This window comes from Tetrao urogallus (assembly GCF_951394365.1).
Source record: "Tetrao urogallus genome assembly, chromosome: 5".
Classification (NCBI taxonomy): domain Eukaryota; kingdom Metazoa; phylum Chordata; class Aves; order Galliformes; family Phasianidae; genus Tetrao; species Tetrao urogallus.
The window spans coordinates 3,768,621-3,788,171 of NC_136818.1; positions in this window are offsets into that span (position 1 = coordinate 3,768,621).

Here is a 19,551-nt window from a genome sequence, read left to right on the forward strand (position 1 = left end):
AGCAATAAAGGAGCCATGCCCACACAAGAAGCATCGGTTGGAGCAGAAAGTTTCTTATTCATCAAGGGTTACTAAAATAAATCACTTCTCAGGGGAAAGATAATCTCATACAATCCAGTTGCACAGTATAATTTTCAGCTTTATCAGACTCACCTTGATCAGAGGACAGATGAGCCAGAAGTGTCCCTAAAGCAGAGGAAAATGTGCAATTTTCATCACTTAAGTTGTCTGGTTTATCTTGCTTTAATTTGCGTTAGATCTGTTCAGCTTCGTTTGAGAAATAATGATGAGAGCTTACTGCCTGTCCCACATATAGAATGTTTAAAAATGTTAAGCTGAGATGCAGTAATAGCCTATGGGCTAAGATACACCTCCACTTTAATTAGGTGGATTTACTGCTGGGATTTTGTTTCTTTCTAAGGCGTTTTAAGATATGGATTAATTCAACATTTTTCTTCAAAGCAAACCTGAAAGGGTTGCAAAAATTTCAATCTAAAAATGAAGCTAAATAATTTTCGAGGAAGTCTTTCTTCTAAAATACTGTGTATAATATCTACAGTTTGTAGCCCCTAAAATGCTTTGCAAGGATGATTGTGTTATCATTTAAATGATCAGGGTGCCTCACCAGAGGCCAATTTTACTGCAACTATATTTGATCTGGATACATCACTTTGTACAGCAGTGATAGCTGATGTGGAATTATGCTGGGTAGTAGACAAATACATGACTTGTTGACTCTGCAGCTTTAGCAGTTGTACCTTGTTCTAGAAGGTGACTGATCCTCAGGAACCAGAATCTGATGCTGGGCATCTAAACAAATGAAAAAACAAAAATGCAAAAGAACCACAACTGCACATGAAGGAAAACCTCCTGTCTCTCCTGAAGCTGCACCTTGTATGTTGTGGTGACCAGTAAGCACAATATAGGTAAATTCTATCCTTTGTGATGGATTGCTCTATATAGCCTGCATGTTAGTATTATTTGCAACTGTTTGAGTTATCCTTGCTTTGCAGTTAGTGAAAATATCAAATGTCGTCTTATGGGAAGATGCAGAAAGAAGCAGGAGAGAATGAAAGCCAAAAAAGGAAAATCCCTTTCCCTTATCCCCTCACACGTATTTGCTGTTGTTGCTATTCATTTTATACTGAAAGAAAAATCAGTCTCGTTTATGGTAGGGTTTTACATGGAGGGGACATTCAAAATGTTTTACAGTGTATAGTATTTTGAAGTATTCTTTTTTTATGTATGACAGGGGTGAGCTTTGTCTTATTTTTTGAATTTGATCAGAATACAATTTTTTAAAACAGGAAACAAACAATGTATTTGTTGCTGTCTGTGAATACAGTCGGATAAAATATAGTTGGATAAAATGTTGTGAAACAAGTGATTTCTTTCCTGACTTCAGCTGATGATTCCGAGTCCTTTGAGAAATGCCAGCAGCTGCCTGACACATCTCTAGTCAGAGGTAAGATGATACATCTGTAAAGTTGACTGCTGATGATTCGAGGCCTGATTATATAGGTCTGGATTGGCGGCGTATTGCTTACAAGCTGTTTTAAAATCTTTGCCCAATCGTACCGGCAAGAGACAGAAGGTCCAGCCTGGCCATTATTCATCCATCCATTTTTATTCTTAGTGACAGGAATTTTTGTAACAGACGTTTGGTGATGTGTTAAAGCATTTGGACGTTGTCACCTGAAGGTAAACAGAAAAATACACCATTTAGATTTCCCTGTGGACCTCATAGTTTATACTGCAACACCAAGACCCCATTGCCGCTGCCTCTCTCTCGCTCCTGTGTCAAATCTTGTTGTGTTATCCAGGGCTCCTGGATGACATCCAACTTGATGTTTATGTCTGCTTGCAGTAAGGAGAGCATAGAAGGGTTTTTATAGCATTCAAGATGAAGCATGAAACGACACACATTTCACATTTCTGCTGTGTTCTTAAAGCTAAAATACATACAGAATCTTAAAGCTCACCAAGGCTTAGAATTAGAATTAGAATCTTAGAATTTGTATGTAAATGATCTTGTAGCCATAGTTGTGATGAGAGAGAGAAGTTTTTGAGAGAGAGTAACACAGGACCTGTGTGCTTTTTCTAATGATACTGGTCTAACAAAAAGTGTCTTTCTTCCTAGCCTTACATTCACTTGTCCACATGCAAACACACACAGTTGAGCCACTGCATTAAAATACTCAATGGGAAGCTGAAAATTTCAGGTTTTTACTTTATGTATTGAGTTATCCATAACATTTTTCACTAGTGATTTAGGAGGAGTTTCTTCTTTCTGACTCTCTTTTGCAAACACAGAATGCCTTTTGCTCATTCACCTCTTGGTAGTTGCTTTTTTCTTAAACTCTTATTAAATACCGTATGTTGCATCTGCTTATGTTGTTCAAGTATTTTCCTTTTTCTTACTGGAGCAGATGAAACTTAATCAAAAGTTTGAGAAGTGATAGTAAAAGTTGCACTTGTAAAATTGGAGTTCATATAATGCCTTTAAGTTGTTACAAAGATCATTTCAGAATATATGCCGTAAGAAACATTGTGATTGCCAGAGTCTGGTAATCTGTAGAAATTTTGCATTGCAGTTGTGAAACTGTGTGTGTTACAGGAAAACCACACCTAGGAGTGTATTTTAAGGAATACAGTAATTGAAGGGTGCATTTCGTACAGGAAGAGCAGTAGTAGCTAACATGACAGAAGATAAGATGGATCAGTAAAAATGTGTCTGTACATTCCCCTATATTCAGCACTCGTGAGGCCGCACCTTGAGTACTGTGTCCAGTTTTGGGCCCCTCACTGCAAGAAAGATATTGAGGCCCTGGAATGTGTTCAAAGGAGGGCAACAAAGCTGGTGAGGGGTCTGGAACACAGGCCATATGAGGAGAGGCTGAAGGAGCTGGGAATGTTCAGCCTGGAGAAGAGGAGGCTCAGGGGAGACCTCATTGCTCTCTATAACTTCCTGAAGGGAGGTTGTAGTGAGCTGGGGGTCGGCCTCTTCTCTCATGTCATTAGTGATAGGACCAGAGGGAATGGTTTCAAGCTACGGCAGGGGAGATTCAGGCTGAACATGAGGAAGTATTACTTTTCAGAAAGGGTGGTCAGGCACTGGAATGGACTGCCCAGGGAGGTGGTGGAGTCACCGAGCCTGGGGGTGTTCAAGGAAAGGCTGGATGTTGTGCTGAGGGACATGGTTTAGTGGGAGCTATTGGGAATAGGTGAACGGTTGGACTGGATGATCTCTTAGGTCTTTTCCAACCTTGGTGATTCTTTGATTCTATGATTCTATGACTGCCATTGCTGCTTTCTGTGCTTCACTAGCTTACTGTAGAAAGATAAAGTATGTGGTATAAATTGTACTGAATTTCTTAATGAACTGATTGTAGTGGGAGCATAATGAGCTAGGGATGGACATACAAGGCAGTCCTGTAATAAGAATGGCTTTTAAAGCGTTCGGATTGTCATATTTACTTTATTAGTATTAGCACTTGAAATACACAAGTGCCAGAAAAGCAAACAGCTGTTAGATGCTCTTTGTTCTTGAATTCTGTTTGTAGTCACTAAGAGAGAACAATCTTGCAAGCATTACACTTTTTCCATATGTTATGTAGGCTGCCACCGTATTTTTTTTTTCACTGTGGTGGTGGTGGTATCTCAGTTCTGGCTGACAAAGTAGTTCCAATGTAGTAGCCTGTTAGCTATTTCTCTGCCCTTAAAATTCTCTCTACTGAAAATCCTTCTTAGTTTTTTTCCAGATCTCGGGAGGGGATGCAGAATGATGACAAAAAGTGGTTGATTATAGAGGTAGCAGAATAAGAGGATTCTGTAAGCAATAATGCTGTGGCTTTAGAATTGCAATCCATTATTTGAAGTGTGGCTTAGTAGCCCTCTGTAAGGACTAATATTTATGACTCACATTTCTAGATCACTTGAAGCACATCGTAAATGATATTCAAATATTTCATAATGCCTGCATCATTGAACTTCCTAGCACTTACATTGAGGATACGGAAGCTCAATAAGGTAGTGATTTTAGGAAGGTTAGAACTGTGATTCTGAATCATTCCTTAGCTTACTGTAGCATGTCTCACAATGTTGTTGTGTCCAAAGCCAATTTTCTCATAGCTAAGTAAATTGGTAGGCTTTGGAAGGAAGATTGTTATGTTTATGCTGTTTGTCATCTTTCAGTTTGTATCTGCAGAAGTTGGATGGGCCTTTTAGGCATACTTAGCTTATACTGCATCGAGAACAAATAACTGTTACTTCTTGACTTATTTCTCTTATATATAGAAGGGTTATTGTTTGTTTTCTGCCTATCATCACTCAGAAGCTGATGCCTGAACCTTTTGACATAGTGGCTATTTAATTTTAATATAGTTGAGAATTTTAAATTCTCAATTCCTCCAAAAAACAAAGGTTTGCTGTATGCCTGCTACCACATTAGCTGCTAAGATAACTGCATGAAAGTTTGCTATAAGCCTTCCCTCCTCTGTCTTTTTCTTGTGCTGTATGTGCCTCTGCTAGAAGCAGTGTGGGCTGCTAAGAGAGGAACCTGTCAGCAGAGTCAGACTCTGAGGCCAAACAAAAGAGAGGGAGTAGAATGTTCTGCCTGCAGTACGTTTCTTGATAGGGTTGGTGATGGCAGATCTGTAAAGAGAACTGAGCATCTCTGTGTCCCTCTTTGCTGCCTAGCTGTTTTGTAGGCTTCCACTAAATGTGTTACCTGATCTCATAGAGCCTAAGTTTCCATGCCAAATACAGGCTAAGCATATTCCTTCGTGCTATGTTACTCTGCTAAAGGCTGCTATTCTTGTTATGAGCCAGGGGCTCTTACACGGATTCATGAATGGATGCAGAGAATTGTTATCTCCAGCACATAAATTCATTATAACTATTAAACTAGGCTGAAATTGAACCTGTTGACCTGGAAGTGAATGGCTCCATAACATTTCATTAATCCTTTGAGATGTTTAATTCTTGCTAATTTGATATTTCAGATACGATCTTCTCTACAGATATAATGGCTTAATTAGTATACATTACATGATGTCTCTTTGCAGTACAGCGTGTACAGTATTTATCCACTAGGAAAGTAATTCAGTAGAGCTCAATTATAATACATTGACTAGAGCATAACTATTTAAAAGGATATGCACAATATTCACTGTAATTTAAGCATAAATATTTTTTCAGTCTTTTATAATTTGGTTGGAAATAAATGATCTTAAAGGTCCTTTCCAACCCAAACCATCCTATGATTTTATGATCCGTTGATATCTATCCCCTTCTCAATATGGTATTTCTAAATCTTCTGTTACATTCTACAGTATATTTCAATTTAACAACTCCATCCAGTCTGGAGCAGCAGTTCCAGTTCAGTGTGTATGCAAAGAAATGATAAAAGGTGGTCGTTTTCATGAGTGGCATCGTGGACAAGGCTTTTGTCATGCTGAACTTTTTTTCACATAGAGAACTCTCCCAAGGCCATGAGAGCAGGGCTATAGCAAGCTAGCGTAGCAACTGAAAAAGAGTATAAGGTGATGTGTAGTAAGTAACACAACTTGCTGAAAATCCTAAATGCACTGAGCTAATAGGAAGCTCCAAATTTTTTCTTGCAGATTCTTCATATTGTCAAAGACAACACTCAGTATTCTCGAGTCATTTAGGTTAACCAGAGGGCCACAATTAATGAAAAAAACCTGCTGGAAAATTAGTAGTTTTCTCTTCTCCCTCTTCTCTCTTTTCTCCCTGTTCCTTATAAATCTTTAGAATTGCATAGAGAATTGGTTATTTGACCCAACTGTCACATGAAATATTTTGTTGAAGTTGGTTTCCTTTGTCAGATCAGCTTGTACTGAGTTCTACCAGAATGTAGCTGCCTGCTGCCCCAACCCAGATGTTTCCCCACATACTGCTGTCTGCAATATAAGGCTTGAGGTAATTGAGTTTATCTCTTTTTCCCTTCTAACAACATTGATCTATATTGGATATTTGGACTCTAGAGAATCAGAGCTCCTTATTCCTGCCTAGGATACATTGTCTTGAGATTTATTCTGAATGTGTATGGAATAAATAATGAAGGAGTAAATGATGAAGGAATAATGTAGGGAAGTTGCAGCAGAATGATTTGTTAGCCACAAGGTGGCAGTTGGGTTGCCTGAGTGAATCTTGAAACTGATGCATCACAATACCTTCTTTTTCAGTCTGGCTTTGGTAAATTACCAGCGTGGTTTTTCCCTTTCAGTGTTAACTGCAAAGACTCCTCTAGAGTAAACTTGAAACATCGATCTTGTGGGCTAGTGAACCTTGCGTGGTCCAGTTGAAGGCTTCCAACTGTTCTTTACCTGGGTACTAGAAAAGTTTACAGAAAGCTGCTGTCTGTCGATCCTTGCTTTCCTTCAGTAGAAATAATCAGAAAAGAATGGCTCAATGAAGAATTGTACCGTGCAAAAATTAAGTATGCACCACAGGATTTTCAGCTGGAGGAGCTGAACACGTGTTTGCTGGATTTTGGAGAATGCCAGGTAGAAAGTTGTCTTCAAATTCTCAGTCTGGGGAAGATCCGTATGTATTCTTTAATTACTTTAACAAAATAGCTGAGGTCCTGTCTGCTTTATGAATAGTTTGCTAGCACTGTGTTTGGTGGGTTATCTTCTTCCACTTCATTGCCATAATATCCTTAGCTGTATCACCCTCCTATTGCACTGTTGGTACAGATGAGGGTACGTGGTCTGTGTTTCACTGTTGTTTTTTTCTTCTTCAGTGTGCTAGAAGGAAACAAAATCCCTAACAAACAACAAGGTCCAATTTTCCTTGTCAACAGTGAGGCCTGTATTCTGTTTGCATTGAAACCCCTGGCAGAGGTCCCAATAGTCAGATCTGGCTTTCTCCCTCCTTAAAACAATATTCTTCCTTTTGTGCTTTATCCTCTGCTTGTCAGAATCAGCTGATTATGAGCTCCTGCACGGATGACATTTTAGCTTCAGTAAGCAGGAAGGAGGCATGAATTAGGGCTTAGAAAAAAAAAAAAAGTTCAATAATTAGCCACAGAGGAAGGAAAACATCCAAAGGGAAAAAAAAAAAAGCACACAGAAGGAGCTGACTGACTTCATTTGGCTGGGCTGCAAAGTTCAGCTGTAATGATGGTAGTTAAATTAATTATGATGATTTGGTGACAAGGAAGCTAGTTTGTCTTCAAATGCTGTGCATTACTTTCTAACCAAGAAGTAACTTTGCACGTTGCTGCTGCTCTGGTGGAATAATAGATATCAGACATTCCTCAAGACTTGTAAACCGTGCTTTCATTCCGGGTATGATGCATGATGGCACAGTTTGATCCCAAACTAACCCTTAGGCTGGGGTTCAGATAAGCCTGCAGAAGACTTTAAGGCTTTCCCTCTTTTCGTTATTTGCTAGATACTGACTCGAACAACACCGTGCATTGTGACCTTGTGGCATTAAAGTGACAAGTTGTAGGTAGGAGAGGTGTACGCGGGGCCAGGAGTGTCAGGAGTACACCTTATCTTTACCACTGTCTGCAATTTGAATGCTGCTGATCCTGCAGCTTTTTGTACATGCACACCTCTATTAGAATTCCATCTTGCCTTAGCTACAGCTTTAATCACTGCAGGTGTTTGTGGGCGTTGCTATTGTAATATACATGTTGCGTATGCCCCTGTATGATATTGGATTATTTCTCAGGGATTTTTCAGTGCAGTATTTAAATGTGCCCCGCATTCATTTCCTCATGGCTGTTTGGTCTCTGCATTCTAGCAAACAGCTTTATTTTTGATGCTAGCTTCCTTTTGACATGCAGATATCTCCTTTTGGTAATCAATATTGCAAGCAAGTGTGGCTGTGGAAGCCACTGCGACTTCTGACTGTCTCATTTTTCTCTGTGAGCACATCCTAAGCCGTCAGTCTACCCCTGAAGAAATCTTTCTCTCTTCACTTTGGACTTTCAGTTTTATTGTTTAATGTCTCATAGTTCCGGTGGGATTTGTCTGCCAAGAGGTATGTCTGTCATCTTAGAGGATGTTTCCTAACTGTTCTGATAAGCTGATACATATATGACTTTAAGGAGGGCTTTGAATTTATAGGGAATGGTGATAAGGTGAATTAATAAAATGAGCACAACGTAGCAAAGAAAAGTGTTCATAAAGTAAAATGCACTGATCCATTTCCAGGGGTCTTTAGGCAATTTTGTCTTTTATTGCCACAGATTTGGATCAGGCTGTAACTCATTACCAGCATCTGTCTGCACAGCTGTTGGGCACGGGTGTGGATGGCTTCTGATGGTCTGAGTGGTCACACCAAGATCCTTTAATAAAAGCATAGCTATTTTAGAAGAAAAAAGAAAAAAAAATCTGGCTTTGATTGGTTTTGGTACACCAATAAAAGTGCATCTTCACCATTTGTAACTGTATCTGCATAGGAACACTTCACCATAATGATTTACTAGTTCTTCTATATCAGTAAGGTGCTCCTTACAACATGTGGAGTGGTTTTTAAGACTGCATATTCAGTTCTGCTACCTGGAACAACAGTAGTAAAACACAAGCATGCAAACTTCTCCTACAGAGGCAAATAAGCAGAGTTCTTCCTCTAACACTAGGCAGAGCTGCTTTATGATCTCTGTCTTCCTCTAAGGCTTCACAAGAGGTTCTTCCTTCTAACCTTCTCTTTGCTTCTTCTTTGCATTTCTGCTTTAAACTTGGTTGCTTGTGAAAGAAATGAGGGGATAAATTTAGATGGCGACTAAAGGAGTAGCAACTACTCCTTTATGTCAAAGAAGAGCTTTGGCAGGTCAGAGCCTAGGTGAGATGAAGTGGCTTAACCCACGGAGTACAGCTGTGGCTGCAAGTAATGCATGGCATCTTGAACTCTTCCTATAGAGACTTTCACCCCAGGTGCTGATACATCAATGGCTCTTAATGTGCAAGTTATTAGCATGTTTCAGTGTAACAGTCTAATGAGTTGCAGTAATCCAGCCTGGAGGTCAGAGATGAAAGGCTTGCTGTTGAAGCTGCTTATTCAACTTGATTCGCCCATCTTTAGAAGGTCAGGACACTTTTCCACCGAGAGAATGACCTTTGCCAGGTCGTGGAGTCTGCTGGGCAGGTTGGTGTGTACAGATCTGAATTTTTAAAACCACTCTTGGAAGCAGATTGGAGTGCTTTCAGTAAGACAAGGCTATTTGAGTTTTTTGTTGGTTTAAAATGCAAATATATATTAAAAACATGCATGTTTTAAAATAGAATTGAATATAAAATAGAATATTTTCAGACTAGTGTACTGGTAGAATCTCATTTGGGCTCTACGAGCTGAAGTTTTCATGTCTGCTCCCATCCATCAAGCTGACCTAGTAAAAAGCTATTACAAAGGAAGCGACACACAAACTGCTGATATTAAGACATTTAGCTTCTTTTGTTTTTTGCTTCTAAAAAAGTATATTAACACATTAAATAGAAAATATCCGAGAAGACTGTCAAAACTACAACTTGCTTGAGCTCTCTAATATCTTAGAGAGTATGATGATATTCTATATATATTATATCTCTATCATATAGAGATATGATTCTCTAATATCTTAGAGAATATGCACTCAAAAGGTGCCCAGAATTGGTTGAAAAGAAAGTTTAGAAACAGGGACTCTCCATCTCATTCATTGCCTCACATTCCCCACAGCTGAGTTTCAAAGATCCAGCAGCAATGACCTTGAAACTTAATTGTGTATAATTTTCTCCTTTAGTACAAGTAATACTTTTAAAACCTCAGTATTGAGGCTAGTTTTGTTAGTAAAAATACTTGCATACTGTGGAACATGAAGTATCTGAAGTCCCTCCATGTAGGAAATTTTATTCTTTTGTTCTTTCAAAGCCAATTAGATCTTGGCCAAAGTTTTGTGGGAGAAACACCTTCTTCACCTCATAGATTTCTGGGTTTGTTCTCTCTACTTCCTTTGATTTATGCTGTCACAGAGACAAATCAAAGCCTCTTCTTTATTTATTATAACTAGCACAAGTGTGCTGTGGACTTAATTCAGGATATGGACTCAAATCCTTCCCTGGAGCAGAGTGCAGTACTTTGTCATTTGCAAACACTTGGAAGCACGGTGCTGCAGAGTTCCTGTAAACATGAATAAATACAAGGAAAATTTTGAATTACATGTGTAGTTTGAGTGAATACATAGGGATCAGAGTAGCACCCAGCAAGATGAATCTATCCATCATAGGCATTTAGTGTAAAGCTTGTATTTGCTTTTCTTTACGATCCACATAGATTCGATCAACATAGCAGTTCTGTCATTTGCTAAATACATGGGCTCTGCTCTCTGGGACACCAGCTCATCAGTTACCAAGTGAGCAGCCTGTCATAGGGCCTGCACAGATCGTTTGTAACTGTCACGTACCCAGAGATCAGAATCTTCCCATAGTCTGATCCTCTGATGGCTTGGAAATAGGCTAGCTGTACTGATAACCGGCCTTGCTGGTTAGAAGTAGAGATGCCGGGCCTGAAACCTAGGCAAGCATGGAATTAGAAAGTTTGGGTCTCTTAAAGTTACAAACTAGGCATCAGCCTGCAGCACATTAACTTGAAATTTTAGTATCCATTTTGCAATGCTCTCTGAAAACACACACAGTCACTTCAGCTCACTCTTTTTGGAATTGTCTCTGGTTTGCTGTGTTTCTTTATAGGGGCTGTAGAAAAGGCAGGAAAATAAAAGAATGAGGATGACCACAAGGCATCTTTCCATCCTTTCTCTAGTGCATGATTTTGTCAATAGCCAGTAGATAAGACTTTTTAACATCTGTTGTTCATGTGGGGCTTCTGATAACCCTGAGCTGTCCCCAAAAAAGTGAGGCATTATTAAATGTCCAGTAAAGGTGAGCTATAGATATGCTGCAGCAGGAGGATGACCATACCTCTGGGCCTCTGTACATCTTTTTCCAAATGGCTATTTTGTTTAGGCAGACCATGAATCCTTAAGGTGCCTGGTGAGCTGTGGTTGACAATGTATTTAGCAGGGCTGTCAAAAATCCAAATTTCTCCTTTTTTTAATTTTTTTTTATTTTTTAGGTCAACTGCAACATATGTTTCATGAGTGTGTCACTGCTGTTATGCTAAGCAGCCCCTGGACATTTATTTCTGCACCAGGAATCCCGCCATACATAGTACAGATCCAACTGAAACCTCCTGTTTTCAGGGAAGACCCTGTCACAGCCCAGCAGATCTCACTAACACAAAACTGTTTCTGATATTCAAGATTGATAGTTCTCGTTCTCAAATTTGTGCCATTACACCCAGATCATTGCCCTAAGGACTGAAGCAAGCATTCTACTTGTTTGCACCCTTCAAACACTTGATGGTGACACTGCATTTTCACCTCCCTGTCCCTATCCACACATAGCCTCTATTCATACTGGGTGCCTACATTACTGTATTTGAATGCATTGATGTTTCCAGTGAGTAAGCCAAGTCTGTGTGAGTATACTGGACCTCTCCTAATTGTGTGATTCTGTAACACTGGATTGTTCCAGTAACATTTCCCACTTGGGACTGAAACACCAGACTTCCACAATGTCTTTGCTTTTTGCAGCTTAGGTCAAACCCTGCCTGAACGCTAACATACTTCTTTGCATGTTAATTTTAGTTAATAGCTGTTCAGTAAAACAATGCATCCATCTCAAGATATATGGCACAAATTAAGCTGAACGCCCAAACAAATTCAGCAACAGACCATGGCCTCAGTGGGCTCTTTAAGTCCAGCATAACACGCATTTGCATTATTTTATTTCTCTCTAGTACCGTAACTTGTTCCCTATGGGGTTACATTGAGTTAGTTTCATTTTCACATTGTACTGGCACCGCTAGAGTCTTGCATTTAAATAGTCTCATTTCATTTTGATATCGTGATGTCACCCCCACAAAGGTACACTGATACTGTCTGGAGAATTTAGTGCCAATGGCAAGGCAGAGTGAAGCAGCACTTCTCAAGCTAGCCAGTTGGCTAGATGCATTGCTGTGCTCTATATTAAGTCAGCTTCAGCTCCTGAGACCAGCCTTGTTCTCTGGACTGATGTGGTTTTATATCACCTGAGCCCAGTTCACTCCAATACATATGAGACATGAGGTCTCTGGGAAAGTTCGTAGTGTTGATCAGCAGTAGCTGGGAAAAGACACAGACAAGACTGGTTCTCTTGCTTTAGTGTTTTGCCATGGCTGTAGCCAGTGGAGACTCCTGTATGGTGTTCATACTGATGACTATAGCTATCTGCTGGAAAATCCCATGGGGCAGCAGGGAGGGGTGAGCCCACTGTTGAGGTGCCACAGGATATGGGTGGCTCTAACCTGTCATCTGGCTGTTCTGGAGGCAAGAACAACTAGACATTAATGCACGGATGCCACCAGAGTCCTCCCGCAAGCATGCATAAACACATCCACTGCAGTGCCCCCAGGTACCGCAGTAACACGAAAAACTTCCAGCAGTAAATGTTAATATCCTAGTAGCAATCTCAGTGCTTCTGCCTGCATTTTAGAGGGACTCACAAGTGGTGTCCTGCCTCGTGAGATATGTGCTATTCTCCCTCTCCCAGCTCAGCATAAGCCACTTAGGTAAGAAAGGACCTAAGTTTTACCTGTTGACAATGTGCATCTTTTACAAGGACACAGCTCTGTGACTTTGCCCTTCATCCTCAGCTCCATTTTGACTTCACATGGACAACAGAGCAGATACTTCAGGTCAATGCTCTTTTTACAATTTATTTATAGAGTTGTCATTAAATAAGTCTAGCATGGTCATACAATATTTATAGTAAGATTAGACACATGACTGCATCCAAAGCAAATAAAGAGATTCCCACTTCTCAGTGGAACATTCATTTAGCAGGGAAACCTTAGCTTTAATGGGTGTTTTTCTTCCTACTACTGTAATATTTCCAGGGACAAATTGAATCAGGCTGTTTGACTTTAAAGGTGAATTCTTTGTGCTTAGTATCCTTCTTTACTTTCAATTATTTTGTTTAAAAACAAATGAGCTCTGCAGCTGCTGATCTTGAGGGTTAGTGGATTTTTAAATTCTCTCCCAAAGCAGTGAGGTTACTTACTGCAAAGCTACAAAAGTAATGCTATGAAGCTACTGGTTCTAGCCATTTTCAGAACGATGCAAGAATAAAACTATTTGTTAAAGCTACCTCTGGGATCCAGTGCCTATATACATTTGTCAAAGGATGCATTATTGAATGCTTCGTTGTCCAAACACTAGGCCAAGATAAATTGTACCTGGGTGTTGAGACTTCCTTATATAAATCAGTGGCATATCAATAATAGGACTTAGCTTCTCCCTGAAATTTTAAAGTGAATATATTAGGATCCTTGTGGGAAATATTAGGTTTCATTTCATGGACTGCTGCAAGCAGTGCTGCCAGTGGATCCTGCTTTTTAATGTGGTCTATAGAAAAATGGGAAAGTAAGTATGAGAAGGCACGAACTAAGAGATTGGGATGATGCTTTGGAACAGGTCTTTATGATTGATAAAGCAGTGAGGACATTCAGATTCCCATATAGAACTGATGTAGGTGCTTCAGGATTAGAGATGAGGAAATGAACAGTCTTTGAAGATCAGATGAGACTTGGAAATTGAAGTGGGGAAGGAAGACAGTGTATGGAACTGAGTGTTTATCATACTAGTTTGACTTGAGAGACCTGGGGCCAAATCTACTCCAAGGTCTTAAATAACAATTAATTCAGTGTTTTAATCCCAATCTTCTCTTTTCACATCAGACAAGTGCAGTTCTGAAATCCATTTTTATGGTTGACATTTTATGTTGATTTTAAAGTACTTCTGCTAACGTATAAGGTCCTCAGTAGTGTTTTCATGGACTGTCTTTCAAGGCTGGCTCTTCACTTATTCTCTCCAAAGAGAATCTGGTAGTTTGCTGTGACATTCATTTTCATCACAACCTGGAAATGATTAAGGCCTGAGCTTTTTGTCCTGTGGCATTAAAGCAGTCATTCTCCTTGTAGACAGAATGCTGAGCATTTTTTTTCCTCCTTAAAAGTTAAAGCAAATTCTATAGTGGCTCAGATCTTCTCAGGACTTTAAACCCAGGTAGGATCACAAGTACTAGTTAGCTATCTACAGGAGGAAGTGTTGCTACTATCCTTATTTATCCCTCACTCAGAAACTTAAGACACAAAGCAGAATTGAGTTGATCCTATCCTTTGTGCATTTGACACATCAACAGTAGGCACCCAGTTGTACATTTTACACGTTAGCCATGGGCACACAGTTTCTGCACTTGCTTCTGCTGCAGTGAGACACCATGTAAAGATGTAAGAATGAAGAAGAAGAAAAAAAGAAAGGAAATTGAATAAAACAGGATGTAATCCAAAAGGTGGAAGTAGTGATGACAGACACTAGGGGAGAAAAAACTGTCTTGGAACAGAAGAAATGGAGAAAAGGAACAAAGATTGAAAATGTGACAAACTAAGATATATTCTGCACTGTGGCTAAACCATCCAGTAATAGAAATAGCACAATAAGAAAAAAGAAACCTCATGAACTGAGTTCAGTTCTCCTCTAGAGACTGTCCAGAGAGTGGATGGCCAAATAGTTCAGATGCCAGGGTCTACACCTGAGAGTCCAAGGTTAATGTAACTGCTTCGTCACAGACTCTGTACATAACTCAGAAATACTCTTTCAATTGTGCTCCAGTTCAGCAGCAGTGAAAAGATATAATTGCCTCTTCGCCTACCAAGAACATGAAAATGCATGTGTTACAACTGCAGAGCTGACTGATGACGGTAAGAACCAAAGTGCATTTGGTGATATTACGGGACTGGGACCTCCTCTCAAGTCATACTTGAAAAACTTCTTCCATCAGTTCCGTGCAGATATACAGACTGGACCAACTAATTCCTATATACTGTGTTTCATTCTGAGTTGGTGTTTTACCTGTAGCTGCCTGTCGAACGATGTGGTTTAATGCTTGCCCTCAATGATTCTACTTATATCACTCTCAAAGGTGGCTTGTAAGATCATAGAGATGAATGCAACTAAGGAAAGAGAAATCATTCTTTTTCTAATACTGGGAAATGTTCATCTAGCTGCATGTTTCTACTTTTACAGTAAACATTGTTTTATTCATGCTTATTATAATATTTTTCCCTGGGTAATATCTCATACAATACATCTTCCTTCTCTTTTGTCTTTAATTGTATTTATATTATTTGCTTACTGATGGCAAATACTTTCATAGATGAAAGTAGATGAAAGGAATAGATGAATCAATCATAGAAGACAGGAAAATTATGCATTAGCAACAATCTGTTTTTGAAAAACTAGGGCAGGCAAGAACTTAATACATTCTGGTCACACTTACTGCTGTTACTGTACAACAAAGTAGCATAGCACTCTGCACTCATCTTTGCCTTCAAAACTGAAAAGAAGAAATAAATCTATTAGTTAGAATAAGGTCAGGCTGGTAGGGGAAAGGATACACAGCCCTACAGTCATAGCTATTACTTCAAATACTTCAAGAGTTGCAGCCAGAGCACGGTGTCTGAACTCTTCTTTGTTTTCCATGTGTCTCAGAGCCAAAAATGAATGCCAGTAATAGCTATGGAAATTAATTTACCATCGTTGTATTAATTCATCTAAGGGACCAGGTGTGGCATTTGTGTGATCAGCTCAATATGCTACAGTCGTGAAGCAACAAACTTGGAATAGTAAAAGCAGAATGCCACGGTGAAGATCACTAGTCCATAACATGTATGCTCCAGTATCACCAGCTAGCACTTAAGGTTCCTGTAGTCAGCCACTAGCAATACCGTGCTCCCATAGAGGAACACATTAATTGCCCTCTAATTACATGCACAGATTCTTCTGCGATTGTGCATTTGCTTTTCAAAGCTGTAATTTCTATTTTATTCTATTTTTTAATCTTGACGCTTGATATGTTTAAACATTAGTCATGTAAACATCACTGTTACAGCATTTTGACCTAAATGGTCATGTTATGTCCTGTAAGGCTCTTGTATATCTGTAATTTGCTTTATTGTATAAAACTGTTAAATACAACCCATTCCATGTATTTGTAAGGCAAGATCTGCTTCACTGAATCTAATATCAACATTTAAGTCATTTAAAGGATACGATACATAAATTCTCAGAAGTCTGATTGTAGGGATGAATATTGTACCAAATGTGTTCATCACTTTGATGTTTTGCTGCACTGGAGTACAACTCAGTAAGCTCTAACTGACCTCACATCACTTTCCTACTGTTTGTCAATTATCCACTTGCCAGTTAGTAGTTCTACATGCAAAAGGGAAGCTGTAGAAACTGGCCAGCTTCAATTTCCATGTTTGTCGTTTACATGTAGATACACATGAGCATCCAGACTGCAAAACAGTCTGGAAATATGTTATTTTACATGTTTAAAGCTACATACATCAATAAATTTAGTGTTTCCTAAAGTATCCTTAACAGGATAAAAAAAAGTTCTTTCATTTCTCCTTCCACCCAGTATTACTGTTATTGATTGGTCTTTACTGGTGAATAATGGCTTTCTTAGGGTGGAAACAGATTACAAAGTCAAATCCAAGAGCATTCAGGTCAGATTCTGCTTTCATTGACACCAATATAAATCCAGAGGCACTCAAATGGATTACAGATTTACACTGGAGTAAGTGAAAGCAGAATTTTGCCCTCAGTCTTTAACAACTCATTAGGGATAAATAGCCTTTTAGCTAATGAAAATGTAGCATTTTTGTTAACAGCTTCATAATGATATACACCAAGTGCTGCATTGCCTTGATAATTGGAAAATTTACTTGCCTTTTTCCTTTGGTATAACACTGATGCTGTTGTAGTTGTTTCTTAGTAAAATAATTGAGCCATAAAACCCGAACACCCAAAATATGCTCATAGAACTTAAGGATAAGCAAAATGCACCAACAAAGCCTTGCTCAAAACTGACTGAAATCATAAATATGACAAATATGACCATATTGAGTTCCCCAACGACATGTACTTATGTGCTCATAATTTTTCAAAAACTCTTTCTGTTCTCAACTGGAATCTTGTTTTGTGTCAGCAAATATGTAGTGGACCTTTAAAAGCAAACTACCATGAAAAGAGTGCAAGTATTGAGTTGGATGCAGGTTGATTTTTTGTTTGTTTATATTCAGTGATTAATTTATTCTCCCACCAACTCTTTTTGAATTATGAGACTTCAGTTGAGACTGAAACCTTTTCCAGAAAGTTTCAGCCTTGCTCCTGGGACATTTGTGCAATTAGTGGTTTTCCTGATCTCTGGGTTATGACAAATCTTCAGATATGCCCAGATACATCCATCCTTCAAACAGTTTATCTCAGAGATAGAGAAAAACACAGCTGCTCCTGACAAAGGCATTTCACAGCTGCTTAGGGACATGATTAAGCAGACGGTTGTTAGGGTAGTACCATTAGGTTGTGGTTGGACTCGATGATCTTTAAGGTCTTTTCCAACCTGAGCAATTCTATGATTCTCATGATCCTCAACTCATTACCCAGCAACCAAGGTAAAGGGGTTGAGGGGCATGGTTTAGTGAGTACTATTGGTGATAGGTGCATGGTTGGACTGGATGATCTCGAAGGTCTTTTCCAACCTTGGTGATTCTGTCGTTCTGTGATTCTGTAAAGGAGTTAAGAGCCACGAGAACCATCTAGTAGCTCTACTAGAAGTTTGACTACGTTTCTATTGCCTGCCTGGACATTAGAGATGCAAAACTCATGGGGAGAAGAGAACCAAAGAGGAAGCAAAGGGCACAACTGAGGCTTCAAATCAGTATTGAAAGGGGTGCAAAGCGATGGTTTGTAGATAGACTAGACGAAGAAAAGCAGAGCAAATGCTTCTTCTGGGAAATAAAACTGACTCAGAAAATAGGAGTTGATGAAAAGGAATGAGGACCAACAGGAGAACTATCAAAATAAAGACATAAAAGCCAGATCCAATTACAATGAGCCAGTACAGTGACAAAGCAGGTCTGAAGTCAAGGCAGGAGGTCAATCCATGGGTGAGGACGGGGCATATAGTGACGAGGCAGAGCCAACATCAAATCTGGAAGCCAGTTTGCAGATTGATATTTGGCATAAGGACAGCAAGGGTAGAAACAGGCATGGCTGAGGTTATACCAGAGCCCAGGAATCCTGCAATGGAGCTCAGATAGAAACTGTGTGGCCAAGGCTCCTGGTCTCATGGTGTGGGTGGAGGTCCCAGGTGAGGCTGGACAGAGCCATTAAGGCTTGTTAGCGCTCTCAGAGCCTGACTCTCCGGCATCTGTACAAGGTCTCTGCTAGGTAAATTTCACTAGGAATGCTGTGTCAGTTCATTGTGGAGTACCATGATACAATAAAATTGTAACACTTCTAGATTGTTAAGTGCTATTCAGAAGTTGTATTTTGATTCCCCAAGGTGTCACAGCCAGTGCACAAAACCGGATAGAAAAAATCGCGTCACCTTTATGTCGCTTTGGTTTCCCCACTCTTATTTTTCTTTTTGATTCAAGGTTTGTTGCTTTGGGGATTTGTTCTTGCTGCATATTTGAACGTATTTTGTCAGAAATTTTATGTGAAAATATGATGTGCTCTTCTACTACAAATCATAATTTGATAATACTTTGGATAAAACTTGCTAATACGCTTCTGTAGGGAAAAGAATTTCCTGTTGCTTTGATTAACTGGCTATTCCAATTAACTTCTGTGTGTTTGTGTAGGTCTGGGTAACTGAGCTACACATTTACACTGGAATCAAATCCTGTGTGCTTGGCCTTTAGACCAAGCACACTTCATGCTACTGTGGAATACTTCCTCCAAGTATTTAAAGGCTGTAGCAGTTAAATGATATACATTCATCTGCCAGTATGTTCCTAGAACAAGGTGAACATGTGTTACACTAAGTGCCTTAAAAATGCTTTTTAATCAACCATTTAATACTCACCAATGGCAGTAGAATTGGTGCTAAAACACTGCGAATGCTTTGCACGTTTCTCTGTGGGTTTTCAGTCTCTGTGAGTTTTGCTTTCCCATTGTTGGTTTATTATTAGGTGTGGAGACAGATAATTCAAAGAGCAGAAGAGTGATTTTGTTGTCCATTTCTCAAAATCTGCTTATTAGTTTGAAGTCAAACATTTCTGCTTTCTATTATATTTACAAAAGCAAAAGAAATAAATGTTGACAGTGCTAAACAGCCTCTGGGAAGAAGCAGCCTAGAATTGCTATGCAAACATGCTTTAGAAATTACCTACAGACAATACTGCTGTATTAAAATAATAATCCAAATGAGAGTACTTGCTTGAATACTACTTGTTTTGCTTCCATTTACATCGAGGAATAATGACAGATCTTGTGCTAGTTTGAATGAAAATATCAATTGGGGAGTGGATTTACATAATAAAATTAATAGAGCATGGAAAGCTTTCAGCATCACTTTCTGATTTTCATCTGTGTGTCACAGAAGTTATATTTAAAAAGACAGATGACTGCAAGTTTGTTTAGGAAAA